The sequence below is a fragment of the Manis javanica genome, chromosome 17, assembly GCF_040802235.1.
Source record: "Manis javanica isolate MJ-LG chromosome 17, MJ_LKY, whole genome shotgun sequence".
Classification (NCBI taxonomy): Eukaryota; Metazoa; Chordata; class Mammalia; order Pholidota; family Manidae; genus Manis; species Manis javanica.
Window position 1 is genome coordinate 20,980,405 of NC_133172.1, and position 27,629 is coordinate 21,008,033.

Below are 27,629 nucleotides of genomic sequence, written 5' to 3' on the forward strand. Positions count from 1 at the left end.
CAACCCCAGGCCCGTCCAGCCACTGCCTTGCGCCGAGGTTCTCCTCTGTCCTTGGGGTGGAGGGTGGGCAGTGTGAGCAGTGTGAGCTTCTGAGCTGCCTCCGGTTGTCCAAGGGCATGTCCTCGCCACAGCCTCCTCCTCCCGCAGCTGCCCCAGAACAGGGTAAGGGAAGTGCTGGGTCGGGGTGCACAATCAGGAGATGCACTCTGGCAGCTTTGCCCTGCAGCTGATCTCAGGGGACAGGCCTCTCTGCTCACTGTGTGTAAGGTCCAGAAGACGTGAGGACATATGGGGGACCAGGTTGCTAATGGCTGTGGGCCATGTGGTGTCAGTGACAGGCCTTAGGCCAGGGTCTGAGCTAGCATGTTGACTCTGTAAAGCATCCTGGGTTCCTTCCAGGCCCCTGGCACTGCCACACCCCAGGCTCTCCTGTCCCCTGCTTCTCTGAGCAGAATGAGACAGTGACTCAGAGGACAGAGGGGAGTCCATCTTGGGCAGAGCCCTGGCCATGAAGGCTGACCCATCCCAGCTCTCGTACCTGCAGGAACCTGGTGTGGTTACTGCTGCTCACAGATCTAGCCAGCTGCATTCATGTTAATTCTTTACACTGTTTTTCTAGAAAAGCCAGTGCTGCCAAGCAGACCAGCAGAGCCCACACCCTCTTCTGCCCCGCTGCTCCTTGTGTGGCTGTGCCCTCCCTTGGGGCTGCCCTCCTGAGTGTATCCCACACACATGCCAGCCAAACGGACAGCACTTTGGGTCTCCTTGTTTGTAAGTGGCAGTTGCTGACCTTCTGCTTCCATGTCGTGGCCTTCAGGAGCAGCACTGTGGCCTGCTCAGGCGGCTCTCCTGGGTGTCCTGCCAAGGGCCAGGAGCACTGGGCCCATCCCTTTAGGCTAGGGTGACAGTGGCTTGTTGGCAGAGGGCCCTGCCTGTCCAGCCGTCTGCACTGTGGATGCCTGGTGGCTGTTAGGGTCAGGGCCTGGCTGGGCTTTTTGCTGTTTTACTTTGTCTTGCTGTGTATCCAAGCAAGAGAAGTGGGGGTTGGACTGCTGGTCCTGGAGCAGGGCCGGTGGCTGGAGAGATGGCATGTTGAGTCAGGGAGGCTGCTGTCAGCTTGGCCCTGCTCCTTTGGGTGAGTAGCCCTTTTGGGGTGGGGATTCTTTGGGAAAGGGCTACCAGCTGCAGGGCTGGGGAAGGAGGTTCCTCCTGGATGCAGTTTGCAAATGGAGCACCTTCTTGCTCCCACTGGCCACAGCCAACTGGCATGTGTCCCTAGGGCCCTCGGTGACATTCTGTTGAGGGGTAGGAGGAGCTCTACTGAGGCATGGGCAGTGGGTGCTGGCTGAGGCTGAAAAGTTTTACTATCCCACAGGTGAAAGAGTCACCAGGTGCCTGAGTCAGTCTAGGGCCCAGCTGCCAGCATGGCCTGTCCAACGGACTGTAGTTGGTGCCTTTCCCCGCAAGGTGGGGTTATTCAGAACAGGCTCTATGCAGTCCAGGTATTTTCAGCATGAGCTGGAGTCTTTGAATCATTTATCTGGGCAGCTCTTCTTGAGACTGGAGGAAGGTGGAAATCCGTCTAGGTGTTGAGGAAGGAGGGAGCATCTGGTGGCTGCCGTGCTGGGTGGCGCGCCTGGAGATCGTGCCGGTGGCCCAGAGATCAAACAGCTGAGAAATGGTTTTCCAGGAAGAACTCGGGGAATTCTGAGTAGGTAATGAGTAGTGACTTTTTTGATTCACGGCAAGACTTGGCAATCAATCTGTAACGCTTTGAAGAGGAAAGAAATGAATCTCCAAGGCTGCAGTCTGGATGGTTCTGCCTGGCAGCCCTTCCTCCACTGGGGGGCAGACGGGGTGCCAGAACCCCAGCCAGGGGAGGGCTGGTTGGAGGGCTGCTTCTCTCTTCTGCCGTGAAGACTCAGGCCCCTCTGGCAGGCAACAAAGCTGTGGCAGGAGCTGGCTCGAGGGAGGGGCCCCTCACATGTCTCTCTGGCCTCCTCCCAGGTCTTGGCTTTGACCCTAGTGAGACTCTAGTCTGGCTTTCAAGTTATGGGTGATTCAGGCCCTCGTGGTTTGTGGTCACAGTCTCCCTGAGAGCTCTGGGACCCCTCATTCCTCTGGCCTGAAGGTGCCTCTGTTGTTTGCTAAGGCTGCCATAACAAAATGCCACAGACTGGGGGACTTAAATGACAGACACTCATTTTCTCACAGTGCTGGAGCTAGAAGACCCAAGTTAAGTTGTCGGCAGGTATGGTTCCTGTTGAGGCCTCCCTTGCTTGCAGAAAGCCGCCTTCTCGCTGTGTCTTGTGTGCCCCTAGTTTCTCTGTGTCCTGATCTCTTCTCATTCTAAGAATGCCCAACAAATTGGAGAGGGCCCCCCTAGCAGCCTCAATGTAATTTAATTCCCTCTGTAAAGGCCCTTTCTCCAAATACAGGTACATTTGGAGGCCCCGAGGTTAGGGATTCAACATGGGAGTGTGGGGAGGAGACAAGAGCCCCTAACAGTGCCCTGTCTCCAGAGAGACCAGGTGGTATCCTCTCTGCTGGTTCACCAGGTGACATGGCAGTGCCTGCATTCTGAAGGCTTGGGCTGGCTTCAGGGGCCAGATGCTTAGCTGACATTCCAAAAGAAAGACAGACAAGCAGGAGAATTACAAACAGTGTAAGCTGGAGTGCTGGAAAGATCAAGGAGCTGTCGTGGCCCCGCGCTTGCAACATGGTGAGAGGGCGCAGTGGGTGGGGCCCGGCAGGCAAGAGAGGAGCAGGTGGCAGGGCCAGGTCTCAGTGAGGCGTCCCCCAGAGGCTTCTGTGAGCTGAGGAGTGACCTGACCAGCTGAGGCTGTGGCTCTGGGCGGAGAGTGGACAGAGGCAGCAGCAGGAAGGCAGTGAGGAGGCTGCCGTGGCGCCAGGCTGGGCAGCAGGGCTGTGGGAGGAGAGCATGGGTTGGAGGATGAGTTTGGAGCTGAAGCTGGAGCTGAGGACTTGCCGAGGGACTGGATGTTGGGGGTGAGGGGAGAGGAGGAATGGCAAGAGTCCTGGCTTCTGGTGGTGGTGGCGGCGGGCTGTGCTGTGCAGTCACGGGTGCCCCGGCGTCCGTTGCCTATTCCCTTACAGGCAGGTGTGGGCCGGGCAGCTCCGGTGCTATTCCCAGAGCACTCTCTTCTTTCTCTCCGGCCCCCTGCTCCTGCCTCCCAATCATTGTATTTCCTGCCTGAACTGTACAGGCTCTGCCCAGGGGCTGTGCTTTTATGAGACTCATGAATTTGGATGGGCAAGATCCCCAGGGCCCTGGTGCTGTACTCTCAGGCAGGGCCTGGCTGTATTTCATGTCCCTACCTTGTGTGTGTGTGTGTGTGTGTGTGTGTGCACCCGGTAAGCATGCCCCTTCACTCTGCCCACCTTAGGCCACATGGTGGGGGTGCTCTTTGTACGTGTGCCTGTGTGTGCATGTGGAATGCACGCATTAAGTGCATCCCCTCACTCTGCCCTCTGGAGAGCGTGCAGGCCCAGCCCGTGCAGGTCCCCTTAGGCCCCGGGCAGGAGGTGGGGTGGACCTTAAGACATCACTTGGACAGATCTCAGAGGGACAGGGCACAAATGTGGGATCACCAACCGGGTGGAGGAGTGGGAAGAGCCAGGTGCAGCAGTTCTGGCATCTTGGAAACAACCCATCAGTGACAGTGTGGACAGGAAGGTGGTTGTTCTCAAGGATGGGCGAAGGGGTGTTGAGGGATTGAGATGCATGTAAGACATAAAACCCCTGAGACTGGGGCACACACCGTCAGTCAGACTATTCCTCTTTCCACCTATTTCTTTGTTCAGCAAGCATCTATTAAGCACCTGCTATCTGCCAGACTGTTCTGAGCTCTGAGGATGCCACAGTGAGGAACAGCCCTGTTCCCATAGGGCATAGTTCTAGAGGAGAAGGCAGTGGGCATAATGCAACCTGCAGCACCAGCCCTCTGGGCATTTCCTAAGGTCTGACTGCACACCAGCCTAGGCTGGGCCCTGTGTGCTTCTAGATCAGATGAGGGAACAACCCATTCCATCTGGGCGGCAACCTTCTGAGTGGAGGGACTATTGTTCAGCCCCTTTTATAGGAAGGAAAGTGCAGAACAAATTGACTGAGCTCTCTGTCCAAGGCTGTATCAGCGGCAAGCAGAGGAGCCAGGATCTGACCCCTGGCTCTTGACCCTAGAGCCAGCATTTGTTGCCCCTTGGCTATGATGACCTCTGCACCGTGCATGTAGAACTGCTTCTTTCAACCCAGCAGTTATCACTGCACAGTTTAGGGTACCAAAGATGCCCCAGTTGTCATTTGGGGGAGTTCTGGTTTTTAAAATATCTATAGAAAATTAAAAAGGATGAATATTTGTCTCATTATGAATTATGGTAACAAATAACCTAATGTCAGAAGCAGGGCAGAATCTGGACAATTCTAGGTAAGAAAGTAGGTTCTGCCTCCTGACATGGGATGAGACTACCTAAGAAGGGGCAAGAGGCTCAACTCCCCCACCCCATCTTGAGTCAAGGTCAGCCTCAGCCAGGAAACCCAGGGGCCACTGCCTGGGCTGTAGAGGTCGAGCCTCTAGAACTGTTCTGTGTGGCCCTTCAGAGATAACAAGCCTGCAGCAAGGGGACAGTCTGGGCAGGGGAGAGATGGGGTAGAGATGGGGGAGGGGATGGAGGAATAGACAGAGGTCACCGGCAGTATGGCAGTGTCCCAGGAGCCCAGGCCCAGTAGCTCTAGGCCATACACAGGGCAGAGAGAACAAGCCCTGCCTAGGGTCCTGGGCAGCCTGGCACACAGCAGGTGTTCAGTAAATGTTCCCAGGGAAGAGAAGGAACAGGGCTGGCCCCTCCTCTGGTGGTGGGGAAAGGAGGATTCAGCTGGCTCCTCACTCAGCCCTTGGAGGTCTCAGGGTCTAAGGAGTGTCTAGGCTGGCTAGGGCCAAAGTCTTGCATGTCTGAGCAAGGTCGCCACCCACCCCCACCCACCCCAGGGCGGTGTGCTCTTCCAGGCACCCTTGCTTCCTGTACATGTGGTCACTAGCCCTGACGGACTCGAAGGCCCAGTGGTTACTGAGGAATCAGTCTGCCCCCTGGGCCAGCCGATAAGGGGCCTGTGTTGGTGTTGCAATGAAGTGCGTGTGGCAATCGTTCACAGGTGGTCTCAGGGCCAAAGGCCAGCTTCACCGGAAGGAGGTTAAATGGCAGGGCGTTTGTGAAAGCAGGCTTACAGTGCCGTCTCAGGAGGCCTGGGAGAGCCAGAGCTGATCTCTCTGGGCTTGATGGAACCTGCAGAAAACAGGTTTATTGTCTCGTCAAAACCAGGATTTTCCCAAATCATTTCCAGATATAGTAGGTGTGGCCAGAATTGGCTGGGAATTGCATTTGGGGTTTTACGTTTCAGAGAGTCTAATTTGACCACTCAGAGAATTTCCCTGGAGTATAATAAAGCCTTCTTGACTCTTTCACTGCTCCTGGCTGAGCAGGCTATCAGATGCCCCCATGCACTGCCTGTCTTTGGCAAGCAGACCACCCAGGGGCTGGTGAGGATTGGCTCGTTCCCAGACTGCCTGTGCCAGTTCATTGGATTACAGACATTTGTGGGGTAACTGTTCCAGGAGCAGGGAGACAGAATAGAGGAAAACCTGTCCATGAAGCTCTAGAGGGGAGATAAAAAAATAATAATAATAAGTAAAATGTACAGTATATTTGATGGTGACAAATACTGTGGAAAAATTAAAACCATAACAGGAAAGATAACAGAAAGAGTCTTGGGAGTGGTTTGCAGTTTTGAATAGGGTGGCATTGAAGGCTTTGCCTAGAGGTCAGCTATGACCCAGAGGGGCTGAGGGGCGTAGCCCTGGGGTGTCATAGTTGAGGAACAGCAGACAGGGTCAAGTGGCAGAGAGGAGAATTCTGGGGGTAAGGGGTGAAGTCCCAGAAGCAAAGAGTGGGGCAGAGGAAAGACTTGGTCTGGTGGTGGTAGAGAGTAGAGGCTGCCGGGGAGTGAGGAGGCCCTGCAGTGGTGAAAGGTGGCTGAGCCCCAGCCCAGAGCTTCCGCTGTGAGAAGCAGGCAAGATTTGCTGTCAGATCCAGAGTGACTGCAGGGTTTCCGACTTGAGCACCTGGAAGGATGGAATTGCTATTAAACAAGGCAGGGAAGACTGGGAGAAGAGTCCATACCACCTGTGTCTGGGGAAATTGAGGCAGCAGATGGGTGTATGGGAAAGGTTCATTTCCAGACAGGGTCACCTGTCTCATGACAGGTCCCACTGGATGTCATTTAAAATTGTTGTAAATGGACGATTGCTCTGCTTGAAGTAAAGCAGCATAGAAACATTAAGAACAATTCTTGGCACCTGGCTTTATAAAGTTTGGCATTCACTCTGGCACTTTATGAAAGGCATTAATCAGGTCTGAGTGTGGTAGCACCTGAGACCTGCATTCCGATTAATCAGGAGGTGGACTGACAGTCGGGGGCACCAGCCACCCTTCCCAAGGAGGTGATGGGCTTGGTGACCTCAGACATCTGAGGAACCAGCTGTCATGGCCACCTGTTGGCTGGATCCCTGTCACTTTTGAATGTTCTTTGCAAAGAGCCCCCAGGAAGGTAAAACCAAAGGCCGGGGCCTGCCTCGTAGACCCAACTTCTCAAAGAGGCTCAACAGGCATTCACAGAGCCCAGGGCCAGTCTGCCCCATGCCCAGCCCCGTTCCCCCATGCACAGAGGGAGAACGCCTCTGTGCTGACTGCCTTTGCCTGAGGTTTGGCCCCTTTAGGAGAGGACCTGGAAGGTCTAGTGCTCTTCCCCAGTTCTGGCAGAAGTCATGGCCACCAACAGCTGGGACCCCTTGGCTTAGGTGCCCAGGCCAGAGGAAGCAGGGGGCCAGGAGGTGCAGAGGGGCTCTGGGTACACGTGAGAGAAGCCAGGTAACCGGCCATGCTTTTCCCTCCTTGGACCATGACCAGTTGGGAGCAGCCCCCATACCTTCACTCCAGGTCCCCCTGGAGAGCAGCTGCTTTTGCACTGGTCACAGGACTTGGCACTGCCAGGGAGGGGAGCTGTACCACCTGCTTGCCTGGAGCACAGGTCTCTCTTTGCCAGAAAGCATTCTGGTTGTTTCCTGTGTTCCTGTAAAAGAATGGGGAGCAACCATCCCTCAGTCCCAAAATTGCCATTAGTTGAGTCTCCACAGTTGTGCTCCTGGGAAAGCAACCAGTGAAAGGAGAACATTTTCCTCCAGGACAGCTGCCCTTCTGGGCCCAGCTTTCAATGTGGGAAGGACCCTGCTGGCCCCACCTGTCACTCAGGTGCCATCCAGTTCTGGTGGGGCCTTTTTCTGACAACCACAAAATCAGGCCGTTCTGGCCCAAGAGAGGGAACAGCCCTGCTGTGTTAGTTGTGGCTCTGGGCTGGGGCACTGAACGGGCACAGCTTGGGTGCTAGGAAAGATGGGGGGTGACATCCCTGCCTCTCGGACAATTCTGCAGGCCCAGGGAGCAAATGGGTCTGTTCATTCTGTGTCCAGCTGAGTGTGCCAGAAACTCAGTGCCCCAGGGGCTGCCCTCTGAGACCCTCCCTGGTCCCCGGATGCTCCCCGAAATCTTTTTGGTTGGTGAGATCCTTGGAGCTTGCATCTGGGCAGTGGACCAGCTGGTGGCACTTGGAGGGTTATGTCCAGCTGTCCTGGAGAATCACCTTTGCCTTATTACACTTCTCTTGGATCTCCTCCTGCGTTATGCTTTCCCAGCCCCTTCATTAGTTCTGCTGTGACTGGCTGTGGTTGGGGAGGGCCCAGGTCTCAGCTGCCATGCGCTATCAAGGGTTTGGAGCCCCACCTCTTCCCACAGTGCGATTACACAACAGGAAGTGGCGAGGGTCAGCCGGAAAGCAGGCACTTCTCTGCATAGTCCACACACCTCCAGAAATCACTGAGTCGCTTCTGGTACCACTGCCCCCTTCAGCTTCTCCCCCTCATGCTACCCTCTGCTTACCTGTAATGGGCAATTTGGTTGGATTTATTCTGATGGTCTCTGTGCACTTAGCAGTTGAAAGAGATATCTGTCATTTCACTATATAACATCAAACACACAGTGACCTAAATGACTGTGACAACAGAGTTCAACCATCGTCTAAAATTTCAGTGTTATTTATGACACCAAGAGGTTCAGTGCCTACAGTATCTCCTTAATCCAGTCTAAATCTGGAGCCCTGTCTCCCAGGCGTGCCCATGTGTCTCTAACGGCTGTTAATAACAGCTCCTCTAGGCACCCTGTTTGCAGACAGAAAATCCATCTGAAGCTTTTGCACCTCATGTGGCTGTTAAAAATTGACATTTCTTTATTGATGTAATTGGTTCCTGCCAAATACTAGGGGACAAATAAAAGTGGCTGAACTCAGAGACAAGCAGAGAATCATTTGTTCATGGAATTGCTGGCCAATTGATGCTGGTGGTTAAACAAGCTATCATTTAAAAGAATCTCAAAAGAAGAAGCAGACTTTTTTGATAAGTTAATGTTCAGAGTGGCTGCACCAGGAATGGGACCAGTGGTCCCAAGGGTCAGAGTGTGGAGGCTGTCCCTTCTCTAGCCTCCAGCACTGCATCCTGGGCTTCCCCACTTGTTTCGCTCTCCCCACTGCTCCCTGCATCCTGGCTGGCTCCTCAGGCCTCGTGCTTCTCTCCGCCTGTGGATTTCCCACTTGCTTTGCCCTCTGCAGACCTCCTCCTCCAGGCAGTCTTCCACAAGTCCCATCTCTTTGGCTGTGCCCTCCCGGCATACGGCTTCTGCTTTGTCCACCTTCACACTTTCAGTTAATCAGGTAACGTCCATCTCTCTGTGGCCTGGGTCTGCCTTACTTATTCTGTGATAACAGCACTTGACAGCTGGCACACAGTAGGTGTGCAGTAGTGCTGCTGACAGACCTAATGAAAGAGCCCCAGGGACCTCCAGGTGTGGTGGATCTCTCCTGGCAGCTCGGGAGACTCCCGGGGATGCAGGGGTGGGGGTGGATGCTCCCAGAATCCTGGTCCAGTTCTGGCTCATCGCCCTGCGGAGTAATTACCTTAGACCAGCAACGAGTGTGGAAGATGATAGAGGCCGTATCATTGATTTTCCTATAAAGGTGCAATTTGTAGTGAGAGGACCTTCCTGGCAGTACCTCACCCATCTTCACTGATGGCCCTAGAGGAAGAGTGGAGAGGGTTTCCCTGTGACTTAACCTGCAGCAGCCACCAAGGCCTCCCTGGTGGGCACTAGGCTCATGGCCATGGTGAAAAGGCAGATGTCCCCTGAGCCTTGGGAGGACTGGAGCCCTGACTGTGCCATCTGGGTCAGGCAGGAGCACCCTGTCCTGGGCCAGTGGGAGATGTGGAAAGAGGCTTATACTTGCCCCCAAGTGAGGCACCCAGGGCTCCTGGGGAAGCCTGCCCATCCAGGCCCCCAGCTTCTCCTCATTGTCCCCCGAATTTCCCCTCATTCTCCAAGCTGCCTCCTCCTCTTCCCCCAGCTTCCCTGTGCCCTGCTCCTCTAGGCCAGAAACAATGCCCTCAAACCATGCTGGGGGCTGAGAAGTCAGAAGGAGCTTCCTGCCAGTTTAACCTCAGGCCTCTCCTCTCCTCCCCCAGCTCCAACCCGCCTTTTACCCTTCTCACTGCTTCCTGGAAGCCAGCCTCTTCCTCCATCTCTGCTCCACCCTCTTCCAGCATTTGTTGAGGGAATTCAGTGCCAGGCAGCAGGCTGGCAGAGAACTTCTGAGAGCTGGCAGGGGACACCGACACGCAAACCAGCCTCAGATTAGCAAGTGCACCTCAGTGGGGCTGGTGTCAGAAGCCGGTGGGGAGACGCCGTTGGGATGTGGCATGAGGGACTCAGGCAGCTCTTCTGATCCTGACCCCCCAGGATGCTGATGTGAGTGAGGGTGGAGGGTCATAGGATCAGCACTTAGGGGACAACATCCAACATCGTCTTTCCCATTTCACAGCTGAGGGAACTGAGGCAGAGGGTATGCTCAGGAGCCAGGAACCGTGCCACTGGGGCAAGCCCTGCCAGGGACTGAATAGGCAGAGAGGCCTGGGCTGGAAGTGACAGGGAAGGCTGTCTGGTAAGTCACCCACTCTTGGGGCCTCAGCTTGGCTGCCAGATTCTGTTTGCCATCACATTAATTGCATTTATTATTCATAAATTTCCAAACTGGCTTCTGGGGCCTCAATTTTCCAAGCCCCTTGGGCTGTCACAGCTGAGGCCCCTCTATATCAGGCTTGCCAGGGATCCCCTGTGGCTTTAAGTCAGGATCAGGCAAACGCTGGCTCAGATGAGGGCTCTTTGAAGTCAGAAATGAAGACAAAGGATCCCCAGCTTGGTGGCCTTCTGGCAGCATTGGGAGGCTGGGCCTTTTCTCCCCTCTGCCTGGCAGTGCGGGTGGATGAGCTGCCACCTCAACCACCCACACTCAGCTGCCCCCGAGCAGGGGCTCTCCACTGCTGCCTTCCACCTCACCCCCAGCACCTGCTTTGGCCCATGTCCTCCTCTTCCCCATCCCTCCTGCTGCGCTGGGCCTGGGCCTCGGGGTTCCCTCCCTGTGAAGCTGGTGTCTCTCGGCTCCTCCTTCCCAAGCTGTCCTCAAATGTTTGTAACTGTCCGCAGTGTTTCTGTGGCCCCGGCTGCCCTGTCTCAGTCGTTCGCCCAGAGCAGGGAAGGCAGGCCTGAGGAGGGCCAGACTTCACGGGTCACTTGCTGGATTTCATCCTGCTCCACTGGCTTCTTCCTGACGCTGTTCCCCGAGGCCAAGTGACCACTCAAACGGCATGACCTTTCTCAGCCACTTCTGGATGCCCCCAGCTGGCAGCATTCTCTCCCAGGTGAATGGGTTTGTTTTTCTCTCCCCATCCTTCATCCCTGATCAGGTTTCCATTCTGCAGAGGTCTCTTCTTGCAGAAAGACAGTTACCCTGAGGGGGCATCAGAGTCCATCTGCAGCTCTCCACTTCTCAGAAATGCATGTTCCAGCCCCTGGGGCCGAGGGAAGGCCAGATGTGCCAGTGTCCCACAGCAGAGGTCTGACTTTTGGAAGCCATTTCTGCCTGCTTTGCCTGACATGATCAAGGAGACAGGAGGGCCCAGACGGGGGTTCGAGCCTCTAGTTCCTAAAGGGTTAGCCTTAAAAGTTTCTTTCCTGCCAGAGAAAAAATAGCAAACATAAAAACAGACACACTAGACCAAGCACTGGAGGACAACCGGCAGCAGCCCCTGAAGCCGGGCCTTGCACACCTGCCATTGCCCTGGGCACACAGCGGACGTGCCGGAAGGCCTGTGCCAGGATGTCTTGGACTCTGAAACAGGGGAGACCCAGGGCCCACCTGTGGGGATGGAACACTGGTACATCATGCAAGCACCATCAGGCAGTGAGAGTGAGCAGGTTTTGCTGTACACGAGGACACGCACGGGTGTCTCCGGGCACTGTGGGCAGAAGAGGCTGGACTCAAGGGCGTGTGCTCTATCATTCCACTTACATAAAGGTCCCCACCAGGCAAAACCATGGTGCTGGAGTAGCAGAGGGCAGTGATGGAGCCTACCAGGGACCAGAAATATTCTGAATCTTAATCTAAGAGATGCTTTCATGAAATTTCATCAATGTGGACGCCTAAGATGTGTGCATGTTACTGTATGTATGTTGTATTTCAATGAATAGGTTTATCAAAAAATAATGTCCTTCACAGCAGGGCTGCAGCATGGGGCATGTCTCTTGTCCTGAGAGGTCCCTATACCTTCCAAATTTATAGGCCTCTCAGGAGCTACAGGCTGACATGGCAAAATGACCATCTGTGTGCTTTCAGAATTATTCTGTTGGCCAGAGACACAAAGGAAATGAAAAGTTATATGCAATTTATGAATGTACTGCCTGGGCTGTCTGTTAAGGCCAAGACCTGAATATTGAGTCTATTATAAGCAATTATAAAAAGGATAGCATTCCTTAATGTTTCTCACTTGATAGGAAGGGTTTTAAATATGGGACATTAGTTAATAAAAAGTCCCCAGAAGCCTATTGTAATATATTACCTAATTCCTAACAGTTCATAGTCACTGAAATAGGTAAAAGGGGAATGTAAAATTAATATATAGTTATTATTAAAATTGTCTTATAAATTAGTTAAGTGCCCTGGAGGTACAGAGTGGGCATGATTATTCTAAGACAGTCTCAAGGGCCATGGTGCACCCTGTGTATTTGTGGAATGGGAATGCCGTAGCCAGGAGGGGAGCAAGCTCTAGCTCTGTAGTTTTAAGGATAAAACATGCTGAAAGAGTTGAGAACTAGCAACCAGACTACAAAAATTTGATAAAGAAATCTCTTCCCTAGTTACTGAAATTTCTGGGGAGGCCAGTGCTTTGAGGCATCACCAAGCCTGTTCTTTGCCAGCATCCAGGAAAGATAGCTGGATTCCCATGGGTTGGAATTGGTTGGGGGCCACAGACAGGTGTTTGTGTAGCTCCTGGAGACCACCAGTTTCCCAGAACTGATGGGGCAAAAATAATGCCCTGAAAGTGTTTGCTCCCAGCAAACCCTGCTGCAGGGACGCAGTGAAGGTGGGTCTGAGCCGCATGCCCAGCCACAGCTGCGGGTTGGTACAGCTGAGGGGCCATGGTGCCTCTGGAGGACAGGTGCATGTGACTCCGGCAGTGTCAGAGCCACAGGCTCAGGTGGCACGTGCAGGGAGCCACAGCTTCCCACCTTTATGGAGCAGCAGTACACTTGATTGGGGGATTTAGCAGCTGGGAATGGAAATCCACTCAAATGCAAGTCATTAGCTGAATGTGAGTTCTCTTTCCAGGAGCTTTGGTGAATGTCACGTTTTGTGTGTGCTAGGTGATTTACCTAGTACCTGCTGAATCTGTTTCCAGTGGCAGGCTTGCTTCCCCTGATGGCACAGTCTCCTGGGCAGAGAAGCTTTCTTCTCCCAGGGGAGACAGAGAGCTGGGGGTTTTCCCAGCGACAGCACCAGAGGCAAATTTGCTTTCTGCTTCAGTCCTTCAGAGCTTCACATTCAGCCGCTTCCTGTCCCTGGCTCCCTCCATTCCAGCAGGAGCCCAAGCCATGCGTGTTTTCCTAAGGGGGGTGTGGTCCGTGGAAGGGAGCAAGCTTGCTGTGGGCAGCTAGAGGAAGCAGGTGAGGCTGTTTGCTCACCAATCTCTGACATCACCCAGCTCACCCTGCAGGAGGGACACCTTCAAGTGCACACAGAGGTTTTTGCCACAGAATCTGATTCCAGCAAAGAGAGATAAGTGGTCTTTTAAAGCAAGGCTGAGCAGGTACTCATGTGGCTTGGATTCTCCTCACACCATACCAAAGAGCCTTGCCTTGAATTGTGGTCCTCCCAAGCTAGACAGAAGGTTTTCACAAGGTGCGCCATGTGGGTGGCAGGTTGTGTGCGCCTGCGACCTCTTGTGGCCGCTCCTCAGAGTCATCCTGGATGGTGGCCGTGTGGGTTGTGTCCACTGGTCCCAGCACATCTGAAAGGCCTTCTGGGGCCAGGGGACTAGGCAGGGACCAGGGGAGCTAGTCTTTAACAAGTAGTTCTTGTTCCTTCCAAAAAAATGTTTTCAAAGCGAACACAGCTGTCTCTGGGAAAGATACTGCATGTGCCAGCAGGAAATTTAGTCACAAGATATGGAAAAAATCCTGTGCTGCAGAGGTTCACTAACCGTTGTTGCTTTAAGAGACAAACTTCTAGATCTCTCCAGGGGTACAGGCAGACTTTGATGTCCTGGGATCACAATAGGTGGAACTTACACCTCCTCTTTGAAGCGGAAATCTCTTCCCCTGGGTGAACTGAGGCACACTGCACCTGTGGGCTCTGCTATAATCCGGTCAAGAGTCCTTCACGGGGACAGCTGGGTGTTTTCCAACTTGCCAGTGTGAAGGACACTGTGATGATCAGCCTAATCTATCCACCATGTGGGTGTTTAACTGATAACCTCTTTGGGGTAGATTCCTGCAATTGGAATTGCTGGGGGAAATTTTGATGCTCAAAGCCAAACTGCCCTCTAGAAGTTCTTCTTCCTCACAGCAGTGGATGGTACTAATGTCTGGTGAAGCACCTCCTACATGCTTCCTGGGGATTCTCTCACTGAATCCCATGAAGTAAGGAGTGGCAAATCTGGGCTTTATAGGGCACAGAGCCAGGAGGTCCTTAAGGAACTGGCCTGAGATCCACAGTGGACAGATGGGTCTTAGAAGAGCTAGGTGGCCTCTCCAGAAACTGTGCCCTCAGCCCCTGTGGTGTACACACGCACACACACACACACACACACACACACACCTGTGAGTGCCTGTGTGCTCACTTGGGCCTCAGAGTTAATCGTATTGTTATGATAATTCATCTTTACCAATCTGATAAGGGAAAAGTAAAATCCTTTATTTGCACTTCTATGACTACTGGCAAGGTTAAACTTCTCTCACAGATATTTCTCGGGCATTTGTGTCTGTGGCTTATCTGCCCTTGGCACAATTTGCTGTTGGGATTGTGGTTGACTTACTGATCTACAAGAGCACTTTATACCAGGACTCATCATGTTACTGTTCTATTTGTCAAAATATTGTTCCCTATTTGATATGCAGACATTTTAAGTATAAAGAGTCAAGGTGGATCTTTCCCTGCACAGTTTATGCTTTTTCCATAATTACAAAGGCTTTTTCTATTACATCAGTACAATTTAACTGTTTGTATCTGTTTTCTTCTATCTTTATGAGATTTATTTTCTTAAAAAAATTTTTTTTTATAATTATGAAGTATTTCAACACTGGTTTGTATAGTAAAACATATCCACACATCTGTGTGGTTCTAAACTCTTTAATCTGCCTAAATACACTGAAGTGCAATGAGTAAGCAAAGATTCTGGCATTTTTGCCCCCCAGGAGTGACTAGTCAGCCCACTGTCTTTGGAATAATCTCTTTGCCCTACGGATTTAAAATTCTGCCTTTACTGTATTTTAAATTCTTAATGTGTGTTACCAGCATGGATAGCCCTTGCAGCAGCAACAAGAGAACCCAAATCTCAGTGGCTTAGCGCAGTGGAAGTTTATTTGGGGCTTATGTTACAGCCTGAGGCAGGCCTCGGTGGCTCTCCTCCAGCAGCGGTGGGGCTTGCTTCCATTGTCTGACTCTGCCCCCTTTGAGAGGGGAAAGGAAAAGCACAGAGAGCTTACCACCTCTTCCAGCCCTGCCTGGAAGCAGCACAGGTCACTTCCAGTCGCACACCTATTGGTGAGAGTCAGTCACATCGTCCCAGCCTACCTGCAGGCAGTCTGGGAAATGTGCCCAGAAAGAGGAAATGGAGTAGTGAGCGCACAGCTAGGTCTCCCTCCAGGCTTCTCCAACAGATGAAATGTAAGGCTGTGTGTATGTGTGTGTGCACACTTATGTGCATGTGTACAAGGCTTGTTTGATCATTAAGCATGTTCAGGCCAGTCGTGCCTGCCACCTATTACCCTTTCCTCAGATGTTTACTGAGGACCTACTATGTGCTCATCATAAAGCCCAACCTTGGATACAGAATAACGTGGGCCTGCCTCTAGGAATTCCTTTCAAAACTGGTAGGAAAAAGGGGCAGGCACTGTGGCATAGCCATATGCAAGACTGAAAGCCATACGTTGGGTGTATGTGAGGTGGGGAGGCGGAGGGGGAGGGGCTCACCTGTGAAGGCTGTTGGTGGTGAGAGGAGCAGGAAGCCATTCAGAGACCCCTGCAGCTTCCACCTCCTGGGTGGGCAGGTGGTCCATGGGGGATTTAATTAAAGGCTAGGAGGGCAGCCAGGTGGACAGGGTTGGGGCAGGCAGCCATGAGGAGGGGCTGCAGCAGTCCTGGTGGGAGGGGACCTGTGGGGAGCTGGCAGAGAGGGGTTAGTGTTGAGGGAGGAGTGCGGAAGGGAGAGCTCAGAGCAAGCTGGATGCAGCCTTCCAGGGTCAGCACAGCAGAAGGGAAGGCACACCTTCACCGTGTGGCTTCCTTGTCTCCCGAGCTCTTATCATGTTCCGTGGGCTTTTTGAATTTCTGAATTGTGGTGATTCGGCTTGTGTGGGTCCATCTGTGGGAGGCTTTCCGGTATGTGCAGGCAGGGGAGTGGCTTCTCTGCCTCATGGCTGGATGGGAGAAGGGAAACCCGACTCTCAGCACATAACCAGTACTTCCACGTAGGAGCGTGACTACAGGCCAGGAGCCAGGAGGGCTCTTCCAGACCTGGCAGTTCACCATGATTAGGTGCCCATCTGTCAGGACGAGGGCAGGGGGACAGTTCCCCCAAGTGTCTGTACTGCTGTATGGCTCTCCGAGGTGGGATTTCACAGAAGAAGCCCTACTAGTTGTCTGCTGGCTTTGGTGAGCAGCGTTAGAATCATAAAGAAAGAATATTTAACTTTGCATCAATAGGCAAAGAGTAATTAAAGTATAATTAAAAGCATGAATTCTTCTAGTTATTGGTTTTATATAATGTGTATTTAAAAATAAGACATCTGTTCAGACTTTCTTTCGAATCTCTCCAGAAACCAAGAAAGGATACCATTTTAATTAAAAATGGATTATTTCAAAAACAGTTTAATCACCCTGTCATTACAGGACTTAGACTTTATTAATTGACTATTGATAAATAGGTGTAAGTGGCCAGAATTTTTAATTCATGGGGGTAGAAGGAGTATTTTTAGGAACCTGACCTGCATCTCTAGGATGTCAGCAGGAAAAAGGTTCCTGAGTTAGTTCTTTAGTCACATCTCCCATCCTCTGTGGGCCCACTGGATATCTGCAACAGGTCAGGGACAGATGGGCAGCCCCTGTGTCTGTCCCCGCCCCCACCTCTGACCACTGTGGTGTGAGCAGGTGCTGAGGCCCTGGAAGGTGGCATCACTGTGTCCTGATAGCACAGAACCTTGGCCGAGGCCCTGCAGGTAAGTCTCTGTGGGAGCACAGCTGCGGGCCCCGCCATGCTGGAGGCCTCTGGCCAGGCCAAGCCCCTTGCTCCAGTGCTGCCCCTGCCGCTGCCCCATGCTTGCAGAGTATCTGCTGGCAGCCCCTCCTCTTTTCAGGGTTGATCTCTCTATGGGAGCAGTGTGAGTGCAAACCCTATTTATCATCTTAAGTAGATAAAGACTTACAAAGTGATAAATGGTATTCCCATTGTTCCTTCAGCCGAGTGTGACTCGAAGAACATTCACAGTTGCGAGCGGGGATGGGAGGACTCATTAGAAGAGGGGTCTTCAGCAGCTCACACTAAAGAGCCAATATGCTGCCATGAAAGGCAACCACAGGGTACAAAGGGCTGTTGCCTCCAGGGGCTCCCCCAGCCCAGCCCTGAGAGACTGTGTCTGGGTCTCCCCGCACTACTAGTTGGGCTTTGGCCTGGGCTTTGTGGCTCCTGGGCACTTGGAGAACCTTCTCAAAGAAGAGACATTGTGTCATAGGTACTTGGGACAGAACTCACCTGGAGAGGCATCCAGGGTTCTTGCTTCCTGCAGGTGACCAGGAATCTGGGCTGCAGTGAAACCACCCCCTGTTCCCATCATCCTAGAGCAAGGCCATCTCCTGCTGCATATTGACACCCCCAGGTGACCAGTTCCCTGTATTTGGTGCCTGTGCTTAAAATACCTGAGTGGTTTGATTGTGGAAAGCAATATGGAAGTTCCTCAAAAAACTAAAAACAGAAATACCGTTTGACCCAGTAATTCCACTCCTAGGAATTTACCCAAAGAAAACAAGATGCCTGATTCAAAAAGACATATGCACCCCTATGTTTATCAAGCACTGTTTACAATAGCCAAGGTACGGAAGCAACCTAAGTGTCCATCAGTAGATGAATGGATAAAGAAGATGTGGTGCATATACACAATGGAATATTATTCAGCCATAAGAAGAAAACCAGTCCTACCATTTGCTAGAGGGTACTATGCTCAGTGAAATAAGCCAGACAAAGACAAGTACCAAATGATTTTACTCATTTGTGGAGTGTAACAACAAAACAGCAGCAGACTCACAGATTCCCAAGAAGGAACTAGTGGTTATCAAAGGGAAGGGTGTGGGGAAGGTGGGTGGGGAGGGAGGGAGAAGGGGATTAAGGTGCATCATGATTAGCACATGTAATGTAGGTGGGTCACGGGGAAGGCAGTGCAGCACGGAGAAGACAAGTAATGACTCTATAGCATCTTACTGTGTGGATGGACAGTGATTCAGGGGGGTGGAGGGGAACTTGAAACCACAGTGTTGCTCATGTGAAATCTTCATAAGATTGTATATCAATGATACCTTAATTAAAAATAAAAATACCTGGGAGGTTTGAGTGCACATGGGCCTGGCCGGTGCAGTACCCTCTACTTCTTCCTCCTCACCCCCTCCACAGCCTTGAGGGGAGGGCAGTTGGGGGGGAAGGTGAAGACCTGAGATCCAGAAGATGGGTCAGAGAAGGCTGGGGTGCAGCCATGGCTTCCTGTCCCAGAAGTGGAGGGCCGCAGAGAGCCAGCCCAGAGCCGGGGCTGGCCCGGAGAGCCCCGTCACTTAGGACCACCATGAGAAAGGCACTGACATAAACAGTGCTTTCCAGAGGAAGTATATGAGGCACATTTGTGAAATATTTTAAGATTATAAGGCTGAGAAAGGAAATTTGACGTTTGGAAATAAAGTAGCACTGGGATCTATAGAAATAAAACAAAACATATGAAAGGGATTCAAAAAGCAAAGCCCTTTCTCTATCTAGAAGGGATGACCAGGGTATCCCAGCCTGACTGTGCTACCTGGAATACTGCAGGATTGGTATGTAGGAAGCACCTGTTTGGTAGAGGGTTCCAGGTTTTTTTCTTCCACTGGGGGTGGGAGGGGAGTTTGTGGAGTTGGGGGGTCATGGCGGGTGGTGCCTGCAAGGATGCACCAGGTGGGATAGGGGAGCTGTACAACCGTGGTCCCAACCTGGACATCTGCGAGAATCATCACCCCAAACCGGCTGTGTCTATGACCGACTTTATGATGAGCTATAAATAAAGGAAGGTGGAAACATTGCTGAGCAAGGTCCAGCCAGGATTCAGGGCTGAAGGGAGCTCTTACTCGCATTTGGCAGAGCAAGTGTTGTGCTAAGAACTTGCATCTTGTCTGAGGCCCTCAGCAGGCAGATTTGCTAAAAGTGCCTTTGTACCCCGAGACCCCTTTGTACTCCACGGTGTAAGGACAGAAGGGCCCGTTTGGCCTTTGTCCACGGGGTCCACAGTGGCCTGTTGTCCGAGGCTGCTGAGCCAGGGATGGGAGCAGGTGCAGGCACAGTAGAGAAGCTGGGTTCTGTTTGAATCCATCCCACCAGCTCTTTTCCAAAACCTGGCAGATGCCATCTGGGGACAGGAAGCTTCTGGATCAGTTTCTTTCCACCCAGAACAAAACACGGGCTTTTCCTCAAAGAAGCCTTAGGGCAGAATCTCCAGCATCAGTCACTCATATGACACCCCCACAACTTCTGCCAAATCCTTGTCCCACCTGTAGTATTGTTTGCCTAATAGGTTTTTTTCTTTAAATGTATTTTAAAAGAAAGCTTTATATTCCTGTCATGAGTGAAATCCAATATAATTTGACACAAATGGAAGGTGACACTTTAAAATAAATACCTAATGCATAAACTGTGTTTATTAGTGTACCCCATAATGTCATTTCACAGACCCTTTGGGAAATACTAGGTCAAAGAAATAACCTTCCCTTCCCTGCCTTCTGGGGAGGTGAGGAGGGGGTGCAGACATCCCTTGGTGGGAAATCCCTCTGGATCAGGGTGAACAAGGAGTATCTCCCTACACCCCTTCCTGGTCCTGTGGTTTGAGCCTCCCTGGATGATTCCTGTGGTGACCTGCTGCACTTTTAAAGGGGGAGTTTCCAGTTTGGGGCCAAGAAAGGTGTTACTGCTGACATCAGTAAGGACTGGCGAGACTGTCAGATGTGAGCAGGTTAAGACAGTTGGCAAGTTGGGCCTGTCTTTTGTAGCTCTTCTACGGCCAGCCTTCCGATGCTGGGGCCCTGTCACATGCTAAATAGTGTTAGCCCCAAAGAGGCCTGGATTCACAGACCTAGAACTTTCCTCGTGAGCCATGTGCTGCAGGCTCCCAGTTCTGTCCCATGTGCTGCCCCCGTGCCCAGCACTGACCGTACCCTGCCATTGTCTGCAGCTCCTGCCCCAGGTTTGGATCCCTTCCCTCGGGGATCAGCAAAGAAGGTACTAGAGACGCTTGCCACATAAATGATGGTCAACACCACTAGCTAGTGTCCTTCATATATAACTCTCCTAAGGACCAATAAGAAACAGACAAACATTCAGTTTTCTAAGAAAGAAATAGGCCATTCAGAGAGGAAGAGATATAAGGAAACAAATATATAAACAAGTTCAAACTTGCCAGTTAATCAACGAAACGACAAAACACCTTTTTGTTTGGCCTACCAGTTGCAGTGGGTAAACAGGCCTCATGGTGAACTGCTTAAGACCCTGAAAATCCTTAAGCCTTCTGGGGTCCATTTGCCAGAACATGCTCTGAGACTCAAAAATATGCACGTGCTCAGTGATTCTCCTTCTAGGAATTTAGCCTGAGGCCAGTGAAAAGACACTTAGCCATGAGTGTCTATCATAACGCAGGGCTGGAAGCAACCTAGCAATCTAACAGCATGGAATTGGTCAAGTAAATAATAGGCTATGGTTCTGCCCAGACACTGTTTATTATTCAGTCATTCAAGTGTACTGAAAACCTCCTGTGCACCAGGCACTATTCTAGGCTCTGGGGATACTACAGTGAACAGAATAGACAAAAGCCTGGCCTAATGCTAGGTGAGAGGGATCGGGGGATGGATGGTATGTCAGGTGGTGGTGACGGCAAATGGGGAAAGAGCAGTGTTTGTCCAGGGGGCTCAACACATGCCCCTGGGCAGGAAACGCTGGAGGAAAAGCCTGAAGGAGAGAGAACGAGCTGTGGACCTCTGGGATGGACATTCCAGGTAAAGAGCCTGGGGCTCATCTGGTGCCCTGAGGTGGCAGCTTGCCCACTGATCGCGGGAACAGCAAGGAGACCAACTGAGAAGATGAGAAGAGATGGGAGGGAGGCAGGTTGCTCATGGGAAGTCAGGGTTGGGTTTGAGCAGAGGAGTCCTTTGAGCACTTAAATTGTACAAGGAGCCCTCTGAGGCACCCTCTGTACAGGACAAGTGCTTTAGTGGAGGTCAGCTACACCACTGTCACCATCAACCCATCAAGAAAGTATGGTGGCCTGCACCAGGGATGAGTGCTGTTCGTGGGAAGCAGTAGTTAGATTCTGGACAGAGTGACAGTGCTAAAAATAAAAACAGGATAAACATGTACCTGCTGACAGAGGAAAACATTCTTGCTTTAGCAAGGACTTTCCCCCGGACCTCCCAGTTCTCGTCCAGGACTGGGTGGGGCCATTTGTCCTTGTAGACCTCTTCTCGGCTCAGTTGGGCCCCATGCACAGGTATGAAGCAGAAGAAGTTATAAGCCAATGAATAAATCGATACAACTATCTGGAAAGGTTATTTGGCTTTATCTGGTAAAGCTGAGCGTACATAAAATCCTGTGACAGCATTTCCACTACTGGCAATATGCTCAGCAGAGCTAGGTGCACACATGCCCTAAAAAATGTACAAGAATGTCCATGGCAGCACTATTCATGATAGTGCAAGCTGGAGACAACTGGAATGTTCAACAGAGTAATAGAAAAATCCTCTGGGGTACACTTACTCTGTGGAAATGGTACCAGCAATGAGAATGAGCAAATGACAGCTGCCTACCACCCAGGGTGGGTTTCACCAGCATGATGTGGACCAGCGGAAGAACCAGACAGAAAGAGACCATACTATTTGGTTCTATTTACGTAAAGTTCAGAAAAGGTGAAGCTAACCTGTGGTGGAAGTCAGGCTGCCCATGGGAGGGCAGGTTGACTGGGGGGAGGCACATGGGGATGCTCACTCTGTGGCAGATTGTTGTGCTGGTCCTTATGATTTTGTTCCTTTTCTGTAGGTATGTCAGACTTCAGTGACTTAAGAAAAAGTTTACAGTCAATTTTAATATTTAAAAAGCTGTTTATGCTTAAAAATAAGTGCCTAGAAGGATGGTCAAACAAAATATTTGACGAGGTTATCACTGGGGATCAGATTATGGGTGATTTCAGTTTTGTTCTTTGTACGGAAAACTTCCACAGTTTCTTCCATTTATATCTGCTTCATCTATATCTGTTGATTCAAGTTTATTAGCAGTTTGGTGCGGCCAGGGCTTTGACAGCTAAAGAGATTATAGGGATATATCCCATAACCGATACTGAGGAACTCGGAAACTCAGCCTAATCGAGCATATCAAGAATAAAGGGAAATATTTGTTAATTGAATGTCATGTTATGTCCTCAGTTATGCTTAATACAAGATAGGCAATGTAGAATTCCCAATTACCCAATTAAAATGCTAATTATCTCACACCTTGATACTGCCGCTCTTGGGGAGAGAAGAGGGTAGGTGCCGTCTCTCCTCACCTCCTGCCCTGACCACTGCTGTCTCTGCTGCTGTCCTTGCCTGTGGTTGGTGGTTTTTCTGCTTCCAGGGTCTCTGGATCCCAGGGCCTTTCCCAGAGCACCAGCTCTTTCCACCAGCCCTCCTGGGGCACTACCTGAAGACAGCCCACCCTCGCCCAGCATCCTGTGGGGCTGTTTGTCCTGGTGACCCGCTTTGGCTCTCTGCAGGCCCCGTGTACAGATGTGCTGCCAGGGCCCTAGGAGGTGTAGCATAGTGTCACCCACCATCAGTATTTGCAGGACTCAAAAGTATCTTGCTGAGGCAGGTGCTAGTCCAGCCCCCACCACTGGCAGTCTGAGCCTTTGGAAACCTGCCTCAGATCAGAAACCCTGTGTGGACTTGATTGCAGCTTGAGCGCAGACTTGATCGCTACCTGAGCAGAGCATGTCACCACTGTGAGCCACAGTTTGCTCATCAACGAAGTAGGAAAATCACTTCTCCCCGGAAGGACTGCTGTAAGCGTTGAAGGCTGCAGGTGGCTGTGCAGTATTTCTTGCTGCCTGGCCTCGTGGGAAGTGTTGGGTGGAAAGGCGTTGTTGCTCCAAGTCCAACCAGGTGGGGGCAGCAGTGAGGAGACTCAAGGAGCAGCAAGCAGAAAGAGTGCCCACGGTGGCAGAGTCACTGCAGCCACTGCGGATGGGCTGCCATCCTGGTGGTGCCCTCAGTGCCAGCTGTGCCCTGAACACTGGCTTATCGATGCACTTCTGAGTTTAGTCCAAGGCTTTCAATCAGCCCCCCAGGTGTTGGCTGCCACCCTGGCCCAAGAAGGTCCTGCCCTGAGCTCAGTGATAGACCAACTGAATGCTACTTGCTCATTTAAAACATGCTCAAAGCCTTGTTGGTGGGTCCCTAGCTTGCTCTGTGTCTTTCTTCACCTGGAGGAGAGGGGCAGAGCAGCTCCCCTCTACCCCTGCTTGAAGGCCCACACTGAGCTCAGTTACAGAAGCTGGGACTCGCCTGGGAATTTGGGCAGAGCCTGGGATGGGCAGCTGGAGCCGCCCTGTGCGGCAGCCATTACAAGAATAGAAGGGGGGCTCTCTTGCCGAGTGTGTTCTGATGACCCCCTGGCTACCCCAGAGTCAGTGAGCAGAGCAGCGCCCAGCCCTCCCCTGGGAACTCAAATGTAATTGTACATGAGCTTCCAGTTTTAGGCGAGAGGTGTTCTCTTCCTCCTGCTCACTCCACTGGTAGAAACCCCTCCTCTGGGTTTGGCTAGAACCCCCTCTGTCTGCTGCCTCCACTTTGGGGAGACAGGAAAACACTCCCACTTGGTCCCCAGGTGAATCTCAGGGCTCTTGTCCACAGAGCCAAGTTTTTCTTACCATCAAGAGTTTTCCTTAGTAGGTAGATGGATCTTCAAAGGACATATCACATTCATTACATGGTTATGGTCCTTTTTGCTAAGAAAATAAAATAGTAATTAATTAATTAATAGGATAAATGGGCATTAAAAGTAACTCAGGGCTGTGACAACTGCACCGAACACAGTCCCCAAATACCACGAACCTCCCTCTTACCACTGCCTGAGGCCTGGTACTACCCCAGGGACGTGAGACTTCTGGTCAGCCTGTGAACAGGGCAGAGGCACCTGGGAAGGGACTGTGGGCTGAAACGTGCTGTGTCCAGGGAAACTCCATACATGTGTTTATCCTGGTGGTGCTGCGTGTGCGTCAGCCCACATGGGACTGAGGGCACCTGTGGGGAACCTGTCTGCACTGGCACGTGGGGCCATGGGTATTAGGGCCACGGGTCTATGTGGTGTTCTCTTTGGTTTTAAAGGAGTAGCCAGGAGGCTGTTTGTCAAATGCAGGCCTCCTTTCCTACAGCCTGTAGGGCAGGTCTCTGCTGTGTGCACTCCCCCTTTGAGGCATCTGAACAGTGACAGTGATGACGCCTAATGTGCCAGTAACATGCCCGGCACTGTTCTTCACACTTCATATGTATTAAATCACTTACTGTTTTCATCCCATCTTACAGATGAGGAAACTAAGGCATGGAGAGGTCATACCACTGGCAAGGGGCAGAGCCAGGATTTGCCTTTGGCGTCAGTGTTGAGCAGCCCCCAGGAGGCTGGGTGCGGGGCCAGGAGCAAGGACTGTGGGACAGGGACAGGGTGGGGAACCCCAGGCCTAAGGGAGTAGGGGGTGGTGAGGAGGACTGCCTTTTCCAGGAGAGAGAGTGGGAGACACTTGTCTGAATGGCGGGTGCCGGCTGCCATCCTGGCCTAGGAAGGCCCTGCACTGAGCTCAGAATGCCTCAGCCCCCGTGCTATAACCATTTGTCCCAACTGCCTGCTCTCCTAGACCCTCTGCTTAGCCCTGTGGCCTCTACCATCCTGCCCATCTTCCCTTCCATTCTCCTGTTCCTGGCTTGGCCTCCTGGGGACCTGATGTGCATTGAAGCCTGGCTTGGAGTGAGGATGATGTGGCCAGTGCCGCCCACAGCCCCTGCCGACCTCCCTATCTGCCAGCACTCAGCAGTTGCACTGATAGCCTGGTGACACTGGCTGCCTGGGGCAGCCCTTCTGACGTTATCTTGGGTAGCTAATACATTTTTATAGGGCTGTGACTATCTCCTCGTCAGATGGTAAACCTCGGAGGGCTGGGACTGGGCCCTGTGCCCAGGCAGGCTCCATGGGCTGTTTCTACGTCTCCGAATCTGCTGCCCTTGCCTCATTAGTCATCTCCAGGTGCTGACAAATGGCCCTGCCCCTCTGTTGCTGCAGTAACTCCATCCACCCTGTTATTCACAGCACAGACTCTCCCAGGTTACTTAAAGGTTCTCATTTATGCCTGGATACAGAGCATTTTCTACCCGTGTCTCGTCTGGGAGAAATTTATAGGCAAGGGTGTTAGAGGAATGTCCATGTGGGAGAGAGCTTCAGGGACCACAGAGCAGTGGGCCGTCCGTGAGGCTGTGGGCAGGGCTGTGGACAGACCCCTGCCCTTTCCCCTGCTCATCAGGAAGCTCCTCTTGCTGTGGGGGACAGGGGGGCGGGCTTTGCTTAGTCAGGGTGCTCCCCACCCCATCCTCTGTCCAGGTGAGTGGGAGGGAGCAGGAGCAGTTAGGCCCAGGATGGCACTGTGCTGCACCCGAGAGGCACAGATTGACCGGAAGAGCAGGCGGAGAGGCCACTGGGGCCCCATCCCTGCTGCCTATCTCCTGTCTGCCATCCTCTTGTGGGTGGACTGGTCATTTCTAGAAGTTTGTTTTGGTTCTTTCTAAAATCTGCCTGTTTGTTTTCGTACTGGTGTTATTTTGTATGTGTGTATTGTCTCTGATGATTCTGTTACCGCAAGTCCTTTGGGGGGTCTCAGCCTGCTGCGCGCTGTGTCTGACTCTTCTGATCTTTTTCAGATTGTGAGTTCATCTTCAGTGTGTGTGGAAGGTGTATATGTCCATGTCTGTTTGTGTGTGCCTATCTGTTTTATGTATCTGCTTGTACGTGTGTATGAGTGTGTCTGTGCGCACATGAGTGTGTATGTGCACACCTTGGCTGCTCAGTTTGGCTTTATGTCTAACTGCTCATCCCAGGTGCTTTAGATGTCACCAAACAGGGACCAAGTTTTCTGTTAATTTCCTGCCTTGGGAGTTTCCAAACTATGCAGGTAGCTCACACTTGAACCTGAACCCCATGGAAGACAGACCTATGCTATCAATTCTGAGGGAATGTTTGTTATTTTTTCCACAGAGCCCGGGCAAACTGCTCGATTGCATCTTTTGATGCTGGTGAATTTTCTCCCAGGCTCCCCTTATGCTGAGGGTACATCCCTGCCCAGACCCCAACTTTACGTGGGGTGGGGTCTCAGTTGTAGTCCCCTGCCTCTTCTGTGCCCGAGGCCTTGCTGTCCCCACATAGTGAAAGCCAAGGCCTCCAGGTTCCCACACAGTTCCCTCTTCCTTTCCGGCCTCACTCTCCTTCCTGCCCAGTGAACTTGGCTCTACTCACTGTATTTTAGGCAGTAACTCCGCGTGTTGGAGGTGGGGGCTGGGGGTTCCTGATACTCACTCTGCCATCGTCTCACTGTGGCTCCAGAGGGGCCTGAGAGATGAATTTGGCCACAGACTTGTGTCAATCAGTAGTTAAGCCCCTGTGGTTAAGAGTCAGCCGGACCTTCACCTGGTTCATACTTTGCCATGTTCCCCATGGTCTAGAAGGGTCTTCATTAAGAGTTCTTCTGTTGCCACCTTGGTCTGTGAGCCACCTAGGGGGATCCAGCGTCTCTGGTGCCACGGTCTAGGCTGGTGGCCTGTGCTCGCTGAGCTCCGACTGAGTGGCGTGGGAGCCTCATGTCAAGCATGAGGCTCAGTTTGGAGCATCCACTGCTCATGCCCCATCCATGAAAATCAGAAATGATACCAACTTTCATCTTTCCACAGGCCCCCTGAGCTACTGGGCTTGCCCCAGAACATGGGTGCCTTTGTGTGTCCACAGCCCAGGCCCCAGGTCCCAGACAGGGTCCTCGGAGGTACATGAGCAGAAAACATGGGCCCATTGCTTCCACCTGTTAACTGCCACTAGAGCACCAGTTTGTACTCATGTCATGTCAGAAGAGTCAATTTAAATCAAAAGTAGGTGCTAAAGTCCAATTTGAAGGAATTCAACCCCTCTAAAGTGACTTTCCTGAACATGGTGTTTCCCTTCCTTATGGGTGTGTGGGATCGGGGAGCTGGGCTGCGATTTGCAGGTGAAAACCGGGTCAGCTGTTTCTCTGTTTGGTGCTTCTGTAAGCCATACCTTTTCTCTAGATTACTTTTTTGCTTAAATGAAGGCCAGGGCATACACTGAAGGCAGTTGGTATTGAGTGGATTACACGGTAGGGAAAGGCCTGCTGCTCAGACTGGCTGCAGGGAGGGAACCAACCGGCCCCATTGTCCTCGGGCTGTTGTAGAACATCCTGGTTTGTTCACCTGCTGTCCCTCTGCCTGTCTTCCCGAAAGCTGGCCGTTCCCAGTGTGGCCTGCGATCATGTGCCTGTCCCCATCCCCTGGAGAAGGGCCCTGTGGCCTCCTGGGCCCGCTTCGGTCTGGCCAGGGCTGTGCCTGC

The 27,629-nt window shown here is 52.0% G+C and overlaps 1 protein-coding gene and 1 long non-coding RNA gene across 6 annotated transcripts in view; both read left to right on the top strand.

Annotated features, from left to right (window-relative positions):
- Positions 1-27,629, top strand: part of PEPD (peptidase D) — a 119,152-nt gene that overhangs the window by 65,068 nt on the left and 26,455 nt on the right. The gene's annotated exons all lie outside the window — the stretch shown is intronic.
- Positions 3,399-15,647, top strand: LOC118973009 (uncharacterized). The gene is made up of 3 exons (XR_012126633.1): positions 3,399-9,921; positions 9,995-10,114; positions 10,657-15,647. It is a non-coding gene; the product is annotated as an uncharacterized lncRNA (long non-coding RNA).